The sequence below is a fragment of the Marmota marmota genome, unplaced genomic scaffold (genome assembly GCF_001458135.2).
Source record: "Marmota marmota marmota unplaced genomic scaffold, marMar, whole genome shotgun sequence".
NCBI classification, from domain to species: domain Eukaryota; kingdom Metazoa; phylum Chordata; class Mammalia; order Rodentia; family Sciuridae; genus Marmota; species Marmota marmota.
The window spans coordinates 29,820,011-29,844,987 of NW_025999853.1; the positions used below are offsets into that span (position 1 = coordinate 29,820,011).

Consider the following 24,977-nt stretch of genomic DNA (forward strand, 5'->3'; position numbering starts at 1 on the left):
TAAATAAATAAATAAATAAATAAATAAATAAAAAATTAAAAAAAAAGAAGGAAAAAAAAAAGAACATCATAATTTTGGTATGGAAAGTCTAATATATTTCATGCATTTATAGTATGATGGTAACTTATATTTAAAAATCAGCAACTGCAAGTTGCCATATATCTATTAAATTATAATTTCATATGTTAATTGTGTCTGAAATGCATTAAAATTCTTTGAAAACTGATAATGCTTTTAAAGAAGCATTTTTAAAATTATAGGTTGTTATCCACTGGTAACTTTTAACATCAACTTAGTTAGTCATGATGAGGATTTTTAAATAAAATAGAAAAAAAAGAGGGAAGAATAAGAATGTACACTGTATAACCTATAAGAGCTATTAAAGAAACCCTTTTGTTCATATTTTTTTGTATGTGTATTTAACTGTGTACTGAGTTTGGATGTCAGTCAAAAATGTTAGAAAATACAAAGTGTTAGTTTATTAAATAAATTTCCCATAAAATATTTTGTTCCTATTGACTATCAGTGACTAGAGAGCCAGAGATTTTTAATAAAAACTTACATTTAATGGAGGAATGAGATACACTTAAAAAGTCAATATATGCTATCTATTCATATTTTTATATGCATAGATATACTATAATCAAATATTTAGGATACAAAGAACCTTGGCTCTTTAGATAAGGAATATGAATATATATATTATCACTTATGAATAATATATATATATTATCACTTATGAATAATATATATATTATCACTTATGAAATATATATATATATATATATATATATATATATATATATATATAATCACTTATGAATCAGAGTAGTTGAGCAATGAAAACCCCATTTTAAAAACATGTTATTATCATGTTTATTGAGAGTCTAGGGAGAAAAAGAGGCCATTTAAGATTGACACTTTAATTATCACTTCATTACTGCTGCAGCAGATTGAGTGGTACTGAGGTCTTAGGTAGAATATATGCCTTTATAAGCACCTGGTTTGCTATCAGAGTGACCCAGGTAGGCTTGGGTTATTAAGTTCTTGAAACCAGGATATGAAACTAGATAGAGGAAAAATAATTTCCGGTTAATGCTCCAAGACCTGTGCTGTCTAAATGATAATCGACACAAAATTATTTGTTTCATTATGTTCTCCGTGTTTATTTACTTCTGTTTCAAAAATCTAAATTAGAGTTTTGTAGGATATGATGAAAAATATACACAAAAGGAAATTACATTGAAAAAAGTCATTACTGTGATAAAAAGCCAAGATTTTTACCTTAAATTAATAGAGATAATAAAATTGGGGTTAAGCCATGGATTTGGTTAACTTAGAAATAAGGAAAAAAAGAAAAAGGTTATTAAGATTTAACAATAGATAATGTAGAAAGTATCTAGAGAGTATATACCATAAAAGAAAAGGAGTTTCTCTTCTAAATATAAAAATAGAGAATGAAAATTCATACCTATAACACAATTGAGAATGCATTTAAAAGTCAGTATAAAAATAAGAAAGAATACATGTTGCATGTTTATAACTATAAAAATGTGTGTGTGTGTATATCTTACACCAAGAATGAAAAAATATTACACAGAAATAAACATCATATTTTTATAGCATGTTGAAGTTATATGTGACTATACTGGTTTGAAATTTCTTTAATGATATTTGTATTGCTTTAAGTTAACATATTAAGGCAGTGTAGGACTCATGAAACCAGTCTTGATACTTAAGTAGACCAAGCAGTTCCCACTGCAGAGATTCTGTACTGTTTCTTCCCTTTGAGTACAGGGCCTTTCCTGATGATTATGGGACAGGCCTCTGTTCCTATTAAGTCTCAATTTTTATACTTTTGGTTGACTATATTACCTCATTTTGCTCTGTTTTATTTGTTAGCTTATTTTATGATTTTATTTCATTTACTACTATTTGAAACTTCTATGTCAGTTCTTTCCCCTCCCTAGAATGCAAGCTCCGTAAAAGTAGAAAACTTTGCTATGTTTACTTCTATATCCCCAGCATCCAAACAGTTCCTGGCATATAATAGGCACATGGTTGTATTTATTGAAATACTTTATTCTCAAATTTTCCTTTTCAATTTGGGCTATAGCATATATATATACACAAACACACACACATACATATTACACACACACACACACACACACATATATATATATTTTTTTTGTATAAATTAATTCTATTTATATAGGTAGCTAGGCAAGGATGGTCAGATCTGCTATGTATTAACAGAGTACCAGACAATGGATGAACATTATTATATTTCTATTCCTGAATAAACAAAACTTTTAGTTGTGAAATATGTTATTGAAGTTTACTACTACAAGTCAGCAAGAGTCCAAATGTCATGTTTTTATCATATTGCCATGGTGGTTATATTGGCCCAAACTATAAAATGGATAAATAAGTCTATCACTCTTTGAGTTTTTTTTTTTAACCTCTAAGGAGAATCATCTATCCTTCCTCTTCTGTCATTTATATGGTGAATGACAATATGCTTACTTACCATTGAGTATTGCCTCTGTGAAAAGATGGCCTGGGTTTGTTTACACCTCTTGCTACATAATGAAACCTGGATAAATTTCTTCATATTCTTTTCCCATAATTTTCTCATTTAAAATGATGGATGTTTGGGCTGGGGTTCTTGTCAGTGGTAGAGCACTTGCCTGGCATGTGTGAGGCACTGGGTTCAATCCTCAGCATCATAAAAATAAATAAATAAATAAAGAAAGAAAGAAAGAAAGAAAGAAAGAAAGAAAGAAAGAAAATAAAGGTCCATTGACAACTTAAAAATATAAAATAAAACAAAATTATGGATGTTAGTACTAATCTCAGGATTATTAGGAATATTGAATATGATGGAGAATCAAAAGCAGAAAAAAGTGTTTCATATGTAGGAAGAAATAAGAATATGATTGCCTTCTCTTCATCCAAATGTCCTTGTAAATTCCTGTCCTATGATCCAAATAATCTCACATTCTTTCTATAGCCCTTTCCTAATTAAACATCTTGTTTTCTTATATAAGATCAACTATAAAGTCAACAATATTAATCATTACCCATTGTGATACATATGGTTATTGGTCATTTCTCCCAAATATGTTTGATTCTTAACAGGTTGCCAATTGATGGACTTCACATTTAGGCTGTATTACAGTTAGGGTCTGTATATGTTTCCTTATAGCAGAATGTTTAACTGTCTCTGCCGTGGAACAAGGAAAAAGCAGTAACAGACTAGACAACTTCCATTAATGTTAGGTGAAGGACCAGTGAGAAGTTGTGTTTGTGAGTACCAACGAGGTGAATAATGACAGATGGGATTGGAAAACTAGTGGGAAAGCTATGCACTTTATTCCAGTCACATTTCTTTGCATCTTAGGAGATAGCTTAGAGCAATGTACTTTAGAAATAAGAAAACAATGACTTACGTAACATCACAGTGATATAACAGTGATTAAAAGCCAACTGAGTTAGTGACTTAGGCTTAGTGAATTTTTGTATAGATAAGAAAAGGTTCCTTTGAATACTTTTTAAATACAAACAATTTATTTCAAATCAGAGTAACAGAAAGAAATGACAGCATATTAATATTTCCTTATATATTAATAAGGTAAGTAAAGACCGTGTATCCAATATTCAGTGGTGATAGTTTTTGTTTCTGTTTTTGATTAGCAAGAGCTAACTCGTTCTTATATTTTTAAATAATTACAAGACATACTTTTTACTTATGAAGTGCTGAGACAGTATATTTCAATAATCAAAAATATAAAAGGCTTTCTAAGTGTGTAAGTTCAGGCAGCTAACTTAATGTCTGAGTCTTCCTTATTGCCTCTGTAAAATGAAGAATCTATTCTCAAGATCAAATAAGGCTACATAATTTTTTAAAGAAATACAGTGCTATACACACCTACTATGAAAACCATCACTCATACCATTGCAAAAGCAAGATAGAGGGGGAAAAAAAGAGTGACAAATAGTACATACTAGTTTCTTGAACTTAAAACATGATTATTCCGTTTCCATGCACTGTTTGGGTCTAGAAATTATCAGCAAGAAGCCTTTCTGTGCAAGATCTTAAAAACATTCAAGTCAGGGAACATTCCATTCAAGTGTGTCAATTACATGAACCAATTAAGAAGCTGCTCTTTTATTTATCTGTACATATGTTTTGTGAAGCAAACCTCAAATGTATACAAATTAAGAATTAAATTTTGGGCTGGGATTGTGGCTCAGCGGTAGAATGCTCGCCTAGCCCGGGTGGGACCCAGGTTCGATCCTCAGCACCACATAAAAATAAAGGCATTGTGTTGTGTGCATCTACACCTAAAAAATAAATATTAAAAATAAAAGGATTAAATTTCTTGATTACTGACCCCAAAAACCCACAAAAACTGAATCCAGGTGGTAGAGATGTTTATGGAGCCAAGACTACCAAGCCTCCATTTAGTGAGGAAGTGTAGAAAGATCATTCATTAGGACAAAAGGAAAAAAGAGAAGAATAAAATGCAAAAAGGAAAGAACAAGGGGAAGTAGGAAGGTAAGTGGTGGGAAAGGAAGACAATAAATGAGAAGAAAGGGAATTACTATCTTATTTTCATAGCCAGAGAGCTGAACAAATCTCTTCTGCTCAGGCAGCAAGTAGTAAAATGCTTCAATGCCTAAGTACATGTCTAACAGTTCAGAAGTCAAGAGAAATAAAACTGTTGCTATGTGTTCAATATGTAAATGATGAAACGGATTCTCAAAAGCCTAACAACTTGTCTCCTCCACTTTTCCTGAAGGAGCCGGCACTCTCCTATCATCAATATTCATCTTTATGTTGTCTAGGAGTTGTTAAGAAAGTACCTATTCCCCTGCAAAAAAGTCATTGGAAACTGGCATAGCAAGTGCTTTTTTAAAAAAGAAAGAAAGAAAGAGAGAAAGAAAAAGAAAGAAAGAAAGAAAGAAAGAAAGAAAGAAAGAAAGAAAAGAAAAGAAAGAAATTAAAAGCAGGCTCTCTTGATTTAAGGGTATATTGGCTTCCTTTTAAAATGTCGCCTTCTTGAATTATTAGGCTGAGATGTAGCTCAAGGTGATTGCTCAGCTTTTTAAGTTTAACAAAGCCACTAAAATTAGGTACATTTCTTGTAATGTCATGTTGTTAACTAAGCTTTTAACATAAGAATTTCCTGTATAAAGGCATTTGAATCCCAAGCATTTCAGCCACACACAGATCTTGTTTATATGTGTATACATACTTAAATTAAAAACCTGTATAAAGCCTTGAATTCTGGACATAGGTTAAAATAGAATGTTATTCTATTTATAAAAGAGGTCCTGATGCTCTAGAAACATGCTATAATGCTCAAAGCTTCACTTCATTCATTCTTCAAATCTGAAGAAATGCTAGGGATTAGGCAGAAGGCCAGCTTTGTAAGCTAAGATCTGGCAGACACTCCAAGTCAGAAACAAATTTTAGTGCTATGCTACCTTGTCTTTCTCCTTGGAAATTGTGTCAACTTTTCTTTTCAGCAACCTTGCTAACTCAAAACCTGAATACTAGAGGAGCCCAACCATGTCATTATCCCACGTGTCTGCTTTAAAGGCCATGAAATCATTCATTTAATGAGCATTTCTAGATCTTTCTCCTCAAAAATAAGCAAATAAGCAATTTCCATGTTTTAGAGGTGGTAAACAAAGACTTGTCTCCTAATTGTGTTGGTACATTGTTGGACACAAGTACATTTTCAGGGGAAATGACACTCAGTTGGCTCTTTCTCCTTCTCTAGGAGAGAGAAAGTAAGTCCAAATTGACATCTTAGTGAGGGACACCTGCTACTGTATGCTAGATAGTTGTAGCAACTCTCACATACAATTATGTCTGAAAATACTTTATTAATAATCTACCCTAAAAGCAACACCACATGTGATGTTTCACCATAACATACAGAGATTCTGTAGAAAAACAAATTATCAATTATCTGTGACCATGAGGATACTGTGTGTGTGTGTGTGTGTGTGTGTGTGTGTGTAAAAGGATCTTTATCACAAGACACAGATAGATTCTGGGAGCACAATTTGGAACTCCTTCTTTCAATTATTTCAGTTTTATCCTGTGATTTTAATAAAAAATGCCACACTGGCTCATGGTTTAATAGTTTCATCCTTTATCACTTGTGACTAATCACAAGAAATTCCATGAAAGAAAAGCTGTTTTATCAATGACCCTAAAATGTATGTATATGACATTGCATATAAAAAGTGTTAATATAAGTTTGGTACAGCTGTGTATGTTTTGACTGAGTATTTCCATGTGCTTTTGCTTCATGTTGATAAAAAATATGCTGAAGAATCTCAAAGTAGCAATTAGTAAATCTAATTACCTACTTCCTACCCAGGAATGACAGGCAAAGAGGCTAGCCCAAAGAGGAAATGAATCTCAGGCAAAACTAGAGGCCACACTACAGAACTTTCACCAGAGGTTTGAGGTTGGTTAGCTGACTCTTCCCTCAATGAGTTTGGTCAGGGAGAGCAAGGAAGGAAGGCCAAGAGACAGTCAACTAAGCAACAGTAGGGTAAGAATGTTTTATATTTAAAATTCTTCAATAGTATTTGTTGTTGAGTATGTGCATTTTACTCCTTAAGTAGTTGAATTTAAAGACCACTCCCATTCTACTTGGGAATTCTCCAGCTCTCATTTTGTAAAAACAGCTAAGAAGTAGAAGGCACTTATTTATCTTCATCAGCTTTATGCTTTTCCAGAGGTCCTTGTTTAGAAAATGCCTCTGAACATGTATAATTAATATTTAGCTATACTATATGTGAGATATTTATAGAAATGGTCAGAATGTTTTGTTTTTCCACAATAACAGTAACCCCAACAGATGAACTTTGATTTCTCTCATTTACATTTTTAGTGAACAGTGGAAACTATTTCATCAACATTTCTTCTGAGCATTGAGTGTATTTGTAGAGACAAAATAAACTCATAGAGAATTAGAACTGTTCTGAATAATTAGAACTTGAAGTTAGAATAAATATGAAAATTATAGAAATTAGAGAAATAATTCTATAAAATTTCTTCTTTGTATTTTCAAAGACAGGGCAGAAAATTCATTTCTAACCCTATCACAAACATGCTGTTTTTACTTTAAATTAGGTTTTAATTATTTAAGAATTTTCTTCACTGTTTTTTTAAACATTTATTCATTGTTGATGGACCCTTATTTTATTTATTTATATGCAGTGTTGAGAATCGAACCCAGTGCCTCACACATGCTAGGCAAGAGCTCTACCACTGAGCCACAGCCCCATCCTCTTCACTATATTGTTTTCAAATGAATGAAAACTGTATGTTATTTGAAAAGGAGATTCTTTATAATAGGACTTTAAAAATTACATTTAAAACTACAGAAATAGCTTTTCTAGTGATTACCATTTTTATAACATAGCAATATATTTCATTGCATACTTTAAAAATTAAATTTAAAACTATGGAAGGGTTTGGGGATATAGCTTCGTTGGTAGAGAGCTTGCCTAGAATGTATAAGGTTCTGGGTTCAATCCTTGGCACCACAAAAAATAAAAGTGAAAAAGAATAAAGCTATGGAAATAGCTTTTCTAGAACCTACTATATCTACAATAGAGAAATACATTTCATTGCATACTTTAAAGGGAAAGTTTTTTATTTTTAAATAAAATAGCAGAAATTACAGTTTTATTTGTATTGATAGTAGAGAAAGAATGGCACACTTTTTTACTTGTAATAGGTATTATAAATTTGCTACATAATTTAAAATGTTTATTTTCCTATTGCTAATACATAAAAGTACAGTGACGTTCATATGGCTTGCTATAATTATTAATCTTATAGTTAATATGAAAGTAGCTCCTCAAGAACTCTCTAAGGAAAACGGCTATTTTCTTTAGTTTGAAAAGATTCAATTTCTTTTAAAGAAAATGGACACACTTAATAAAGAGGTTTGAATCAAATTTACAACAATACTATAAAAAATCCTGATCAATTCTTGATAAATTAAAGATATCAATTCATTCAAAAAGGCAATGATTTTTATATTATTCAATTACGCAAAAGATAAACAAGTTTACCTTAACGCCAATGTTGAAAGAAACACAGAAAGCCCTAGAATGTCTAAGATTTCATCACACCTTATGTCCAAATCATGTAAAAATATAGTTTCAACATATTTGCTAGTTGTATATAGGATGGAAATTTTCTTGAAAAAATTTCAAACATAATACATATAAAATCAGTTCTCCATAAAATCAGAGGTTTCTGTAAAAGCAGTGATCTAGGTACTCATGAATAGTGTCTCTGGGTATTATTGGCCTTTCAACCAAAGAGCCATTAAATTCATCTCCAAGACATTGAAATCTTTTCTTTAACTAGTAATTTTTTTATACCAGTATCTACTAGTCTTAACCAATTATGTCCTACAGTATATTAACATTTAATCCCTTTGTTAAAGTTACATAATTTTAGAATATATGCATATAAACACATTCAAATGTATACATATATTTGTGCACATATCCTTAAATCCAAATTCAAATTATTTATTTAGAATGCCATAAACTTTGTTCCTGTTTAAATGGCCTTGGTCAAATTTAATGAAAATAAATTCAGCTAGAAATCATCTCCTACATATTAAAATTTTATTACAGACACACTTATGACTAGAAAATCATTAAAAAAATTTTAAATCACAACTGGATCAGATATTTAATTAAAAACCATTATCTTTTAGCAAAATGTTTGCAAGAGCCATAACTACATTATACAATAAAAGAAAGTCTAACTTTGCCCTGGATTTTCTATAATATTAGACCAAAGTTCTCCATTATATAATACAATTGTTTTATTTTTGCTATTATACCCCCCCCAAAATTCATTTAATCATTACTATTAGGTAAATAAATATTATATTCCAATTTTAGAATTGGTGATAAATATTTGTGACAGTTGCATAAACTGGAAATCTCAGGACCTATAAGTATTCTAACATCATATAACTGTCTTCTTAAGTGTGAATTCTTTAAGATTAGATGGCTCTAAAAACAGGTCTAAAAATCTGTTTGGGAAATTCACTCTAAATTGGTTTAATATACTCACATCAAAAAAGATAGATTGTTTTTATTTCTATTTGTTACTAGGATAATGGGAAGTTGAAATTAACTTTCAGATTTGTAACACATTTTATATTTTATTTATTAATTTTATAGCTGATTTTGCAAATATAATTAAGACAAGCTACCATTTTTCAGTTTTATTTTTAGTTAGCATCGAGTCTAATATGCAAATATCACAATGCTAGTACCATGTTTCCCATTTTCATATTTATTGATGAGAACAATCTGATAATTTGACCAGAAAGAATAACTAATATCCTTCATTATGAAGTGAGATTCAAAACTATTCATTAATAACTATCATGTAGAAGTTTATGAAATCAGTATTCAAGGATATTCCCTAAACAGATGCAATATTCAGTTTGATAAAAATGCTTTAAAATATAATTGTCATATTTATTCTGAAATATTAGTAAGACTTACTAAAACATCACTTTAAAAGATAAAATCATGACGACTGTATGAAATTATGACACTAAAAATATTTTGTGGGTGACAGGGTAAAATTTTCCTATATCATTTAATCTTTCTCCTCAATCCACTCAGTATATATTGGAAATAGCTTAGACTTCCAGTATATAAAGACTTAATTGTTTTGAAGTGAAAAACTAAATGTTAATGTGAAAAACTAATTACTCATATGCATCCTTTTTACATGTTGCTGTTATTAATAACATTGGTAAAGAGTCATGGAAATAAATGTCACAAAGCAAGTCCAAACTTACATGTTTTCTTAAGACAGTGGAAAAACAAGTAAACAATCTTATTTTGCTCACATGGAAAGCAGCTGGTTTCCTTTTCGTATATCTTTTCATGTCTAAACTTGTTAATTCAGTGGTACATACACATGAGGTAATTAATTGATCGTCCTTTTGTCCTTGCAACCAAAAGGTGGCACCTCTAAAAATTAGTTCGTAAAAGGGACACTGTATTTAAAAAAAAAACTCTTTTAAATGTCAAAGCCGTAGAAAGTGTGTGTGTGTGTGTGTGTGTGTGTGTGTGTAATTCTGCTTAGGTAACAGAGACAGTTGCCTCAAATGGAATATGGTTTTAAATATAATATAAATACATTGATGGCACAAGAAGCCAGCTCTCCTTTAAGTTTGCATATAAACTTACACACTTTAAAGATACGTGGGGAAAAACACTTTCTGGTGCACACAGATAAGTATGGAAGAAAAAGCAAAGTAAAAGAAGAATCCCTTTTCTTATCCCAAGTGGACATCTCGGCAGGGCAAGGAAGACTTGGCATTTTCCCTGATAAATCAAAGGAAAGGATTTATCTGGATCCTAACATCCTTTGGTTTCTCTGTGCTTACGCAGGACACTCTTGGAATGCTTTCCTGTTACATCCAACTAGACACTTCTCCTTCCCCTCCTCCTATCTGACAGTAATCACTTAGCTGTCTCTGATGAAAAATAGGGAAAAGGAAGCTTATGATGGAATTGGAGATGCTAAGCTGTTGTCAAGGCTCTGTCCAACAAGTACCATTTACTTGACCTGTTATGCAGGCACCCAGGGACATGTTGTTGTTTTGAGGTGTTTCTCTTTCTTTTAAAAAGACATGAGAACTGAAATGTTTTCTCCTTAATTTTTTTAAAAATTTCAGATTATCTTCCTACCATTACTCTCCAAACTTTGTTCCAGTAGAAGAGGATTCTTGATCAACTGAGCCTCCATGTGCCTTCTATGGAGTGTTGAAATTGCATAAACATCATTTTACATCCATTAAATATTCTCATATTAAAAGAAAATAAGGGAAGCCATAAATTTGCTATTCAAACAACAAAATGCAAGTAGATACAAAGGTAAAAACAATGAACATTCATATACAAATGTAGCTTTGATACAAAAGTTAAAGTTGCTTTTATTTCACTGAGGGGTTAATATTCGATAAGTGAATATCAACCTGCACACAAAGCTAACTGGAAGATTAGTTTCCTCAAAGTAGAATTTCAAGTCTCTTGATAATATCAGAGTCACAAATGTTTTGGAAGTTTTTAACATTTTTCCCCTCCCAACAGAATGGCCATATCAAAGAACCTCAGGAAAGTAATCTTTTTCTCATATGTTTTGGACTCAAGAACCCCTCAAAGTTCAGACATTAACACTGATGTGCAATACCAAATTGTCAGCCCCACAGGACAGATGGAAACAGGAAAAAGTCAGATGGCTGGCACTTAAAAGCAACAGCAATTAAACAGTTGAAAGTGGGTTGAATTGTCAGTCTATTTTTGTTCCATTTGAAAGGATGAAGTGAGAGACATAGCCTCTTGCAAGGAGGAGATCAAGTCAAACTTGATGTTTCCTCTCTTGACAGCAGGAGCTGGCTGGATGGTTTGTCTACTCTCTCATTCAGTTTAATTCCTTATTCAGTTTAATTGCTTTCTGTACTCCAATTTTCACACGGGTTTCATTATAACCCTTTCCCCCTGAACAAAAAGAAATATTTCTCTTTCCTTCACTACCACTCTTCGCTCTAAAAAAGGCAATCCTCTCTTGGAGGAGAAAGAAACCCTGTGCTTACTTAAGGTGGGAGGAGGGTAAGGGTGAGAGAGAGAGAAAAGGAGAGAAGACTGAGATTGGGGGTGGAGAACAGAGGAAAGAGAAAGAGAGAAGGAAAGAGACAGCAAGAAGATGGGGGATGCCCAACATCAACTCCAGGCTCTAACACACCAGCGCTATGCAAAGTGCTTTTCCAGGATATGTACATGTGGTCTCACATTTCTCACAATAGGCCACCGGGGGATCCCTCCCTAGGTCTCTCAACACCAAAACCCAAGTGCTCCAAGAAGAAAATCTTTCAGACTGATTCAAACCCACAGGCACCAACGAGGTGGCCGCGCTACCAGTCGCGCTGCCTTACCTGGAGGCAGGACCAGGAGGTGGTGCCGGGTAGTCCCAGCTGCTCTCTCTGCGCTGATGCCAGGCACAAGCGTACTCTCGCTGCCTCGGCTCTCAGAGGGGCAGCCTGCAACACAAAAGGGGTGTGTGGGTGTGGGTGTGTGGGAGGATTTCCAGGGCCACCAGCTGGTCCCAGCTGGCCGCCCCCACCCTACACACACCCCTTCGGGGCGCTGAGCCCCCTTCTCAGCTGAGCACCACCCTGGGGGTTTGCACAGGGTGCAGCCTCAAGTTGCCGCTGCTAACTGCTGCTGCCGCCGCCGCTGCAGGAGGAGGTGGTGGAAAGACACTGGGGGCAGTACTCGAGCTAGAGCATCCCCACACTGCAGCTTCTCCAGGAATCCCTCCAGTGAGGAGGCGGCCGCCCATCATCTCCCAGCCCCAGCATCCTGATTGGTTCCACCACGGGTACGCTGCGCCAAGGAGCCAATCCGGGAGCACTAATAATAGGTGGATCCGCTCAGCCAGCATCGCCCATCCCAGTTCTGTTAGTGTCTCTCCATCCCCACAGCGGACTGGGACCCGAGGAGGGGGGTTGAGGAGGGTGGGGGAAGGGGGATGAACTAAGAGGGGAACAGATCCCAAGGAGACACACTCAAGGGCATTTTATAAACCCCGTGGGCTGGTTCAGGGATGCCCACAACCTGTTCAGCAAGCCATATGCACAGGATAAGACAGCATAATACAAAGCTTTTTTTTTTTTTTTTTTTTTTTTTTTTTTTTTTTTTTTTTTTTTGTACTTTCAATCAAAACCTGCCCTGATACTGAGCATGCCCAGACTGCCACAGCACCCTAGAGTTTCGATGTGTGTGGGTTTCCAGGCTGTGGGTTTTTGAAAAGGTGGGAGCGGGAAGGGAGAGGCAGAAGTTTGTCTTTGGAGGTTTGACCCGGAGGAGTTGTGAAAGCAGGGCAGGGTGAGGCTGTGAAAGGATTCCGCACAAGTGTTCCAAACTGAGCCACGGGAAGGTAGCCCGCTGGCTGTCGGAGGCTAATCATATGATTCTGTTAGAGCTCGGGTTCGGAAGCGGGATTAGAATAACCTAAACCCTGGTAGATGCCCAGAGACTTCCCGGGAAGGGTGCGGTGGACCAGAGATGCAGGCGAAGCTCTGTCCCATAGGTGGGGCCGAGGAGCGCGACTCCACCCAGCAGCTGCGCCTGCGGAGCAGCGGAGAGTGCACTGGGAGTTTCCACTGCGGCGACCCATAAGTTTGTAGACTTGGGTCAAGTGCGACACTGTTGGATTCGCTTCCCCCGTACCCCTTTTTTGTGTGCCTGGGTGTGTGTGAGCGTGTGTGTGTGAGTGTGCGCGCGCGCACCAGCCCCCTCCCCCATCTCTCTCCACCCCTACCAGCAGCAGCGCAGTGATGACTAAAGCGTAGGTTTCCTCCCTCCTTCCTCTCTTCCCAGCTCTACCGTTCTGCTCGGAAGTAAGAAGCTTTTCCCTTGTGAGAGCGGTGGTGACCTGATTGTCTCTAAGCTCTCAGGCAATTTATAGCTCGGTAATACCGTGCGATACCGAGCAGGGAGGGTCAGCGGGTGGGGGAAGGGAGGGCGAGGCAGCCAAGGGGCGGGAGCAGACCCAGCTCAGGAGAGGAGCAAGTCCATTACCTACTCCACAGGTGAAAGGCTTTCAAAAGGCAAAGAAGTTATTTCCCTTTCTCACTCACTTGACCTTGTTTAATGGCCTTTGAACCTCTTATTTGTTTTGCTTAGAAATTCTAGCAGTTTGCGTAAACTTGATCAATAGCTACAAATGAGAGCTCCCCTAATTGGACTCTTTATTTTACTGAGATTATCTTGGCATCTCAGGTAAGGAAATAAATAGCTCTCTCAATTCCCCAAACTCATCCACTTTGAACTGGAGTTTTATTAACATTGGTGTGCAAAGGTAACTAGCAAGAATTCAATTAACAGTAACACATTTCTCCAAGTTTTTAATTAAATCTCTCCTATTTGTGTAATGTTTAAGATCATTATTCTAAATATAGGGGGAAAGAAGACAACCTTGATATAAACTTAGGCTTCTGAGTGGCAAACCCTTGTGGTTTGGGCTGTTTGCATAGAAGGGAGTTTAGTTTTAGAGGCAGAACTTTGAAAAGAATGCACCCTAAATTATAACTTTATGTACATATTCATCTTTCATTTTGAAAAAAATATATTACCTACACCTTATTTTAAAAGAATTTCATACTTGGAGAAAGAAAATAATAGAAGCTACTTTAAAACTGATTTTAACTATTTGCTGGAAAAGGTGAAGGAGAAGAAAGAGGAAGAAAAAGAATCAATTACCTAATTACCTCTTTAATTTTGTTGTCCAATAAACCTCTTTGCATGAGAGGATTATAATATCCACCTAATAAAGATCTTTATTCTAAAAATATACCTAGCACATTTTCTAGATTCTGATTATTAAAAACTGCATGTTTATTCTGTTTACCAATAACTACAGGTAGAAACAAGTACACTTATTTTAGAAAAAAATAGTAGAATATGAATAAAGATTTTTAATCTTTGTCCCAGATCTTGATTAACATTTTAACCAATTTCTTTTCCTGTCTACATAATGTACTACTGCACAATCTCACTCTCACTAACCAAACAGGAACAGTGTTAGAAGTTGGTATACCAGTGTTTCTACAAGGAGAACATTAGCTAACAGAAGAACATGGACTGCTTTCATCGATTGGCTTTTGGATATAAACTATTTTTTTTTAAGAATTAAGTTTTTATTCTTCCTTCTATTTTCATGTTCTCTCCAACTTCTGTAAAAGAGCCAAGAATTCTGCCTGTTGTTACTGGGTTGACATTCCATCAACTATACTTTTCTTTTGCACACAGTGTACATTACTTCTTTGCTCTGTAAAGTAAATGCCTCTTCATTAAAAGAAAGATCAGATCAGTTTGTCCTTTCTCTCTCCTTTCATTCTAATCAGCCCATTTCTCAGGTGTTTTTATTCATGGAAGCCTTATATCTTTTGCTACTGAGCCTTAACTGATCATCTTTAGTTGTACTATTTTTTTAAAATTATTTATGGTTTCAGAATTATTTCTACTTTTTAAAACATTTTACTTCCTATCGGCTAACAAGCCCTTGTTTTATTATCTTTTTTCATGTTATTTTTGCTCTGGTCAAGATTTCATTATCATCATTTTCTTTATTCCTTTTTTTCATTGAATCCATCTATTTACTACTTTAATGCTTCCTTTGTCATCTATTTCAGGCTACAGGATTAGAATAGAAACTAAATTGGATGGGGCATTGCAGAGAAAAGTGTGTTTTATGGCAAGAGTGGGAATTAGGGACTTTAGAAACTAGAAATTCATTAACTACAAACTTAGTCAAGGTTTTCTATGGACCACAGAAAGAATACTTAGATGAGAAGTGGGGGTCAGGGAGAGGGGAAGATAGATACCAAGAAAAATCTGTATGTTGGTGGAAAGGCTAAAATATTCTAAGTGATCAATGGTATTAAAGAGTTCCATTTAATTAAGGCTTTCATATGTCATTAAACTTTATATCCTTAATAGCCACACCAGTTATCTGGTAAAAGCTATTCATAAGTACAATTACCCATGGTTGTAAAAAATGAAAAATAACCCACTTCTTTAAAATGTTTTCTATTTTTGTCCATTGTTTGTACAGATGCAAATTCTTTTCACTTCAGACCTCCTATGCATTTTTTGGCTATTGCCTTTCAAGATACTGTCTTTTTTTCTTTTTGTATTTCTTTCTCTTTCCTGTACAGAAGATTGATTAAATGTTTTGTGGTGTGAGAATCTAGGTAAAATACGAACTTCCCCACTAATTGGCTATGTGTCCTTGAAAAATGTAAAAAAAAAAAAAAAAAAAACCCTTCAGGCCTCAGTTTTCTCATTTCTAAAGTGAACATAAGAATAAATCAAATATCTTTAGGGTTTTGTGAGGATTAAGAAAATCTATGCAACTAACATGATAGTTTCAAGCATATAGTAAGGATATAAAGACTACTAACCATTTAAATTATTTTAGCATTATCATCACTGTTCTGCTATTTTTTATTTTCTTTTTTTCCTCTCAGATTTCTGGGAGATTGTTTTTCCTCATTTCATTCGTTTAACACAATAGTGTGAATAGACTCTTCACCTATGAGCATTAAATAAAAGGAATTTATTTAATTCTTATCATAAGAAATTATACATGAAATACAGGTATTCATCTGTCTTCCATATACTATTCTTTGACTGCAAAGTTCAATATGATAAATTATTTAATTGTTAGAAAACATATACTTAAGTATTTTCTCATTAAAAATTAGTTTGTGTTATTTTTTAAAATTAAGAAACATCCAATTACATTTGTAAAAAGTTGGTGAACACTGATGGTTTTTTTTTTTCTTTCCTTTCTAGAAAATGTCCTTAAAGATAATGGTAGCTATCCATTTTGATTTCTCTTCTACTTCTCTCTCTCAAGATCATTTGGCCTAGCATTACTGCTAATGATTTTATAGCCAATTGGTAAGGAAAAAAACATCAGTGCTTTCCGTATCAGAATGAGATAAAAAGAAATTAACCACATGGCTTTTTAGACTGATCACCCATGGTGTTTAATAAAAAAAAAAATCTAGAATTAAGAGAAGAAAAAAAGAAAATAAATACAGATGGGAGTGGAGTCTTTATAGCAGAGAGTTAGAATCCCACAATTCAACTACAATACTTTACAATTTCCAAAGAAAAGGAAATAAAGAGCTAGCAGTATTCAATGTGGCTTTATAAAAGCCTTTTCTTAAAGATATGGCTAAGAAAATATTGAAAATATTGAAAATGAAAATGAAAAGGAGGACAGTGACTCAAAAAGTAATACACGGTGTCAGGCTGTTGAGGTTAGCAAGGAAAATATTATTTAGGTGAATCTATCTTAAGGGCAAAATAAAAGTAGTTTGAGCTAGTGTTAGCCAAAGGGCTTAGAAAGGAAACAAATGATACACTTTTCAAATACTCCATCATGTAAAGACATGCTTCCCTCCAAGTGCTTGTAGCCTACTGTGGATGCAGTGATAACGCATCTCTTGAAGTATAATTGTCCTGTATGTGAGTTCCCACAGCTATCCTAAGTAAAACCAGGGGAACAGATTTGGGTATCTGGAGATCAATATTATAAATAATAACAAACACTTCTACAAAAACTAAGATACAGTTTACACAGCTGGTAACTGGTTCACCTTTCACATCCAAACTACAAAGACTTGACAATGTTAATAGAAATTTAAGATGTACCAAAAATAACTGAGTATTTCAAAGATGGCAAACCAACCTTAGTCTAGTGGATTCCAGAAACACAGAGAAACTTGAAAGAACTATGCAGGAACAGTTTGGACAACTTTATTAATACAATTATCTACCATTACAAAGGGAAATCCATGAAGCTAAAACAGGGATATTTTGCCTGCTTAATCAGTGAGGTTACTGAGTTTAAGCTGTGGTCCTGAGAAGTCTTAGAAATTTTCCTTATGGGATAATAAGAATGGTTTAAAAGTTAATGATAAAACCACCAGCATATCTACCTTCCAGCTTCAAAAATCACCTTTGCTATCATCCACTTCTCTCCTTATCTGATATCCTTTCTCTCTGTATCACCAAGTAAATCACTGTCCTATAATTTTTGTTTACCATGTTTTTGCTATTTATTCTTTATACTTTGAGCACACACACGCGTGCACACACAGACATGCACACATATTTATGTAAGAATTCCAGTTTTAGGTGTATCCATTTTGGAAGTCTGTGTAAATAGATTTATGTTGTAATACATATTTCTTAGTTGAAAAATGAGGCTTAAACCAGGTGCAATGGTGAACGCCTGTAATCCCAGCAGCTCGGGAGTTTGAGACAGGAGGATCTTGAGTTCAAAGCCAGCCTCAGCAACTGTGACGAGCTAAGCAACTCAGTGAGACCCTGTCTCTAAATAAAATACAAAATAAGGGCTGAGGATGTGGCTCCATGGTCAAGTGCCCCTGAGTTCCATCCCTGATACCCCCACTCCCCCCAAAAAAGAATAAGGCTTATGCTTTATTACTGTAGCTGAAGTTTATTTGTTATCTCTCACGAATTGTGTAAATCTATCACTATTTTTACCATTCAGTCTTTAGATTCCATCATTAATTTTGATCATTTTCTACTATGTGCAGTGCTAACTGTGAACATTCTCATACTTGCTTCCTGTGCTCAAGCGTCTCTGGGGTCTAACCTTTTGTAGACCTGATGCTTTCACAATTGAGCAATCTTTGAATAAACAAATTAGCACTAAATTAGGTATTTGTAAAGTAGATATTTGTATATTTGAAGAAAAGAAATCACAACAAACATTAATACTTCTTATTTATTTGGTGGATATCAGTGATAAGTTTTTGAACTATTCATTGGTATGGTTTTGATTGCTGAGGAATTTGAGGATAATGTCATGTTTATAGGCCATTCATGTTTCCTTTTCTGGAAAATGTTTTTCCACAAGTCTTTTGCCCACATTCTATTTAATACAGTGTAGACACTGTGCTCACTCTCTCTTCATATACTGCTTTTTTTTTTCATTTACTTTCTCTTCTTTGGGGTTTCCAGTTACATGTAAGTTAGACCTTTATTATGTTTTTGGTGATGGCTGTAGAACCCAGGACCTTGTACCTGCTAAACACATGCTTTACCACTGAGGTGCACCCAATTCCTGCATTAAATGGTAATGTTGCTTATTTGTTGTCTATCGTTGTGGGGATTGAATCCAGGGCTTCTCTTATGCTAAGGGCATGCTCTACCACTGAGTGAAACTCTGCAGATCATTTTTACTGTGTTCCACAGGTGTATTATATGCTTTCTGTAATTTTTTTTAATCTCTACGCTTTGTCTTTCAATCTATTTATTTGTAATAATAAATCATGTGTTCCACCTAATGTGTGGTAAAATCCATTTTCTAGTACTTAATTTAATGCTGCATTTTTCAAGTTCAGAAATTCAAATCAGATTCCATTGGATTTGTTTTTACAGGCTCTAATTCTCTTTTTATCATACCTTCCATGTCTTTCATATATACCCTTTTAATTTCCTTACTTTAATTATCAGTCATAATCATCTTCAAAATATTTATATATTAATTCTAGTATTTGCGTCTGTAGGTCTCTGCATTTTCTGTACTTTTCCCCTGGACTTTTGTCACTCTGCGTTTTTTCCTACTTTGGTACTTCTTTCTTTTTAATGCTATTTAATTTATTATAATAAATAAAAAACAAAAAATAATATATTCATCCACAATGGACTTACATATTCAAATGGCAGGCTGATGGATCAAGTCTTATTCATCTCAATCTATTATTGAGTTGAAGCAAAATCAAAGTTGAGTTTCAAATTTTAGTAAATATTCCTGTCGTTCCTAGTATGTAATTTTCATTAGGTTCAATTGAAAGTTTTATGTAATTGATTTAGTATTGGTGTTAATATAGTCTAGATTCAATTAAATACCAAAGTTAATGTAATAGACAGGTTAATTAAAAATTTATGTTAAATTATAAAGTTATTATAGTTGCAATGAAATTCTCAAAGAAAGGTAGTAGAATTGTAGGTGTTATACTACAAGATTTATTATAAAGCTTTGTTAATCCTAACTATAGGCTACTGGCATGAGAATAGGCAAGCAGTCCAATGAAACAGGACGTTGAATCTGGAAAACCCCCACAGTTGTGGACAGTCAGGTGATTTATAATTTACATCTATAGTTTAGTAGGGAAAAATTTATTTCTAAGAGTTGAGGCTAAGCCAATTGGGTGTATATAATTAACTGAATAATTGGACATGGAAACTAAACCTATGTGAAAAACAAATGCCAAAGCTGCTGAAAGAAAGTAGGGGAGAAATCATCATCAGCTTGAGATAAGCAAAGACTTCTTAAATGGAAATAAATAAACTTTAGTGGAATAATTGGCAAAATGGACTTCATTATATTAAGACCTCTGATCATTCAAAAAAAGAGAAAAGAGTAGTGAAATCATTTGTAATAGGTAAATTTGTAATAGAGAAATCATTTGCAATTCATATATCTGACAGAGGCCTAAAATTGGAAACATTTGAAGAGTTCCTAGCTCTTAGACTGCAAAAAATAATAAGTATAAAAGGAAAATGTTGACAAATTGGGTTTTAATCAATATAATAAAGTCTCTGTTAAAGAAACCTTGGAAATTTAAAATGCAATCTGCATATTGGGAAGTATTATTTACAAATATATGTCTGAATGGTGTTTAAACTATATTAACAATTCATACAAGCCAATAACACAAGGACAGCTAAGTACTTAAAAAACAGGAAATGGGACACAGCTTTCAACAGACACTTCACTAAACAACATATAAAAGTAAATGAAAAATTACTTAAATCACTAGGGTTCAGAAAATCACAAATTAAAACTATGTGAAATACCCTATAAAACCACTCAACAAAGAAAATTAGAAGAGCAGATCACTTTACTTGTTAATTCTACAAAATTTCAACAAGAATTAATTCCAATTGTTCTCATATACTTCCAAAAATTAGAAAAGGAAATACATTCTAGCTTATTCTACAAGGTCAGGCTGATAAAATGCCAAAGACATCACAAGAAAACTGACTAATATCTCTTATGACCAAAAATGAAAAAATTGTGGACAATATACTGTAAACATATTAAAGTTATTATACACCATGATAATGTGATATTATTCCCAGGAAAGCAAGAGTAATAATATACAAAAATCAATATAACACATTATCATTTTCAAATAAAAAATAAAAACCCATAATACTACCTTAATTGATGTAGAAAAATCATTTTGAAAAATTCAACATGATTTCATGAAAATGTCAACATATTACACCCAAAAGGAATTTATTTAATAAGAAAAAGAGCATTCACAAAAAATAATATGAAATATGATTCTCAATGGAAACCAACTGAATGCTTTCCCCTTAAACTCAGGAATAAGACAAGGATTCCACTTTTATACTCGTATTCAACATTGTACTGGAAGTTGTAGCCCAAGTATTTAGACAAGAAAAATAAATAAAATACATACAAATTGGAACAGAAGAGTAAGACTATCTTTATTCTCAGATAATAAATAAACCATAATACAACTCCTTGGTAAATAAACCCAGAAAACTGTGCAGGATACTCACATATATTAGTTATGTCTTTATACCATCAACAAACAATTCAGAAGTGAAATAGAGAAAAAAATCCATTCACAATAATATTATAAAGATAAAATAGTAATAAATTTAACAAAGGATATATAAAAATTGTACACTGAAAAGTATAAAAACAACTAAAAGGAATTTTAAGATATTTATATAAACAGAAAGGCATTCCATATTTATGAATTGGAAGATTTAATATTGTTAAAATGATAATATGTTCCCAAACAATTTATAAAATCAATTAAATCTATATTAAAAGTCAATGACCTTTTATGCAGAACTGGAAATCTGGTCCCAAAAGTAATGTAAGTTTGCAAGGGACATTGAGTAGCCAAACAATCTTGTAAAGAAGAACAAGTGGAAGAATCACACTTCCTGAATGCAAAACTAACCACAAAACTACATAACCAAAACAGTGTGGCTCAAGAATAAGAGTAGATATATAAAGCAACCAAACAGACTTGAGAGTACATAAATAAACCAAGCATCTATGATCAACTTACATTGGTACAGGTGTCATGGCCATTCAATTGGGGAAGAGACAAGGTTTTCAATAAATGATGTTAGGATAAATGGATTTCCATGTGCTAAAGAATTTAATGAACTCTGATCCCACACCAAATATAAAAAATAACTAAAAATGGATCAAATAGCTAAAGATGAAAACTAAAACTGCAAAACTCATAAGGAAATGAAATAAATTTTCATGGCTATGTATTTTTTAATGGTTTCTTTGACATAAAATAAAAGTATAAACAACAAAAGAAGATTTATAAACTTTATCAAAATTGAAAACTTTTGTGCATCAAAGGACACTAATCAAAGAAGTAAACCCACATATTGGTAGAAAATATATGAAGATCATATATCTAATCTGAGTCATACATTCAGAATATAAAGATTGTTTACAAATCACCAACAATCAGGAAAAACCACTGAGTTAATAATTGGACAAAGGAACTCAGTGAATATTCTTCCAAAAAAGATATGCAAATGAACAACAAGCACATGAAAAATGCTTACTATCACTGGCCATTAGGGGAATGAAAATAAAAACTACCATGATATATGCCACTTCATACCTACTAGGATGGCTATAATAATTTTTAAAAATAAATGTTGGTGAGGATGTGAAGAAATTGTAACCTTAATGCAATGCCTGTGGGAATATAAATGGTCACTTATGGAAAACAGTTCCTCCATAAGTGAATTGTAGAATTATTATATGACCAAGAAATTCCACTTCTAGATACACATGCAAAAGAAATGAACACAGGTCTTGAAGCAAAAACCTGTACATAGATATTTATAGCAGCATAATTCACAGTAGCTAAAATGTGAATACCACTAAAATATCCATTGACTTATGAACTGATAAACATGATGTGGTTCAAAAATACAATGGAATATTGTTATTTATAGAAAGTAATGAAGCACTGGTATGTATTACAACATGGATGAACCTTAAAAATATTATGCTATGTGAAAGAAGCCAGACAAAATGGTTATATATTTTATATTATACATCTGTTATTATGAAATGTTCAGAATAGTTAAGTTCATAGAGACATATGCATATTAATGGTTTTCAGGAGTTGGGTGAAGATGGACAGAGAATGATTGCTTATGTAAGCTTTTCCTTTTGGGATAATAAAAACCTGGAACTAGATAGTAAGGATAGTTGGACCACATTGAAAAGATTAAGACCACTGAAATGTACACTAAATTAAGGTGGGGAATTTCATATTGTGTTTTATCAAAATAATAAAATTAATAAGAAAAAGATGATCACAAGTGTCCATCCATAGAGAAAGAGAGAGTGTGTGTGGAACAACAAAATGACTTTATATGTTTTATGTGTTCAGAATATCACTACTGATGTCTTTTTGTAGTGTGAGTGAAAAGAACTCGAAGGAACTCTTCAAATATATATTACCATTGAATATTAGTAGGGTGGTGGGTAAAGTTCTTCTTTGAGGGCGCTTTTTGCAGTCTGGCATCTATATAGGAAATAGAAAAGTTTTCATACCAAACATCTTTCCTCTTACCTTCTAGTTAAATCTGATACATTCTTTGGACATCACAGCACAGGTGCCCCTGTTCAATAAAGAATCAGTATAACCCCTCAGTCTCTAAAAAATTAGGCAAATTTAATTTGAAGAAAATGACTAGAACTTTTCTTCTGTTTTTTACATTACAATTATTTTCCTTTAGCCTGTTCTTACAAGAAGTATTTTTCAATCCCTTGATCATTCTTGAATCCTCTAAATTTTCTATGAGCTTTTAAAACTGCTGTCCAACACTTGTGAAAACTCTGACTCTTGGTTAAGCAGCTCTAAAATCCAAGTGAGAGTTTAAATCATTCACTTTCAAACCATCTTAAAGTTATTTTTGACTCAAACAATTGCAAACTTTCTGGATTTACAAATTTTAGCTTTAGAGGATTTTACAGATGGGGCATTTTGTATTTGCTGTAATTCAGGGAAAGATGGACCAACATACACTGCCAATTTCCCGTGTAGCCAGAAACTCATTTTTAAAGCATGCCAATACGGTGCAATCCTATTTTTTTTGAAAATGCATATTAATGATACTACTAAAGAGATTTCATTGCTGTCAAACATACAACACTGTAGGAGTTTACTTCTTTTGCTTTCATTCCATTAGACTGTGGGAAGTTTCATGATTCTAAATGATTATGAAAAAATTTTCAAGTGCAAGATCTTCAGCCATATTCTTTTACAAGGATATGTGTACACACACGCACACACACACATACACACACCATACACACAAACACACAGGCCTATAAACATATACAAAACAGGGATATATATATGTGTGTGTGTGTATGTACATCTATTCATATACATACATGTATATGAATGTATATGAATGTACATGTATATGAATGTACATTTTTCATATATATATGAATAAGAAAATAGCCTTGTTAAAAACAGTATCAAATTTTCATTTCCTCACTGTACATATCATTCTATAAGTGTCTTACCTATGTGTTTCAGAGTTTTAAAAGTGATGCAAATGATATAATTAACATATTTTTCCCTCATATATGAAATTCTGCATGACAATGATAGTTGTTACCATATACTTTATATTTTTGCATATATTCTTCAAATAAACAAATTTTAACATATAGAAACATGAATAAAATGACAACTTTATACAACAGCATCAAGTGATGATTATATATTACACACACACACACACACACACACATACACATATATATTTTTTTCTTAAATTTCATTTAATAACCTAAAGTGGACAATATCAATGATATCAATACTCACAAATAATTGAAGAATGATAAGAACAGAATAATGAAGCACAGGTTTAGAATAAGGTGGCTTTCACTCAGAAAAGTGTTCATTTACAATTGAAAAATATAAAGCTAGGGAATGAATATAAATTCTCACAATCTAAAATATGAAAATATAAACCCTATGGTAAATACTTTTATTCTATTTGAATTCAAGAAGAAATACCGGAAAAGTTTCATGCAAGATGGGGAAAGGACCATAAAAAAGGAAAAGAGAAGAAAGGGGAAAAACATTTTCAAAGAACAGTAAGACAGAAAACATTGCAGTCAACTATAAATATTATAATTTTAAGATTTTCAGGCATATAGAACTTCAGACATTTCAGTAAAACACTATTTTTAAAAAATTATTCTGAAATTGTTTAAATCCTTAAACAAA

The 24,977-nt window shown here is 33.2% G+C and overlaps 1 protein-coding gene across 3 annotated transcripts in view; it reads right to left on the minus strand.

Annotated features, from left to right (window-relative positions):
* Positions 1-12,407, minus strand: part of Syt1 (synaptotagmin 1) — a 519,932-nt gene extending 507,525 nt beyond the window's left edge. For 2 of the 3 annotated variants that reach the window (XM_015482662.2, XM_048804683.1), the window contains exon 1: positions 12,024-12,405. The gene's annotated coding sequence lies outside the window, so the exon portion shown is untranslated. Of the gene's footprint in view, positions 1-12,023 lie in introns of all 3 variants that reach the window. The other variant, XM_015482663.2, reaches the window with a different exon arrangement.
* Between the last annotated feature and the right edge of the window lie 12,570 nt (positions 12,408-24,977).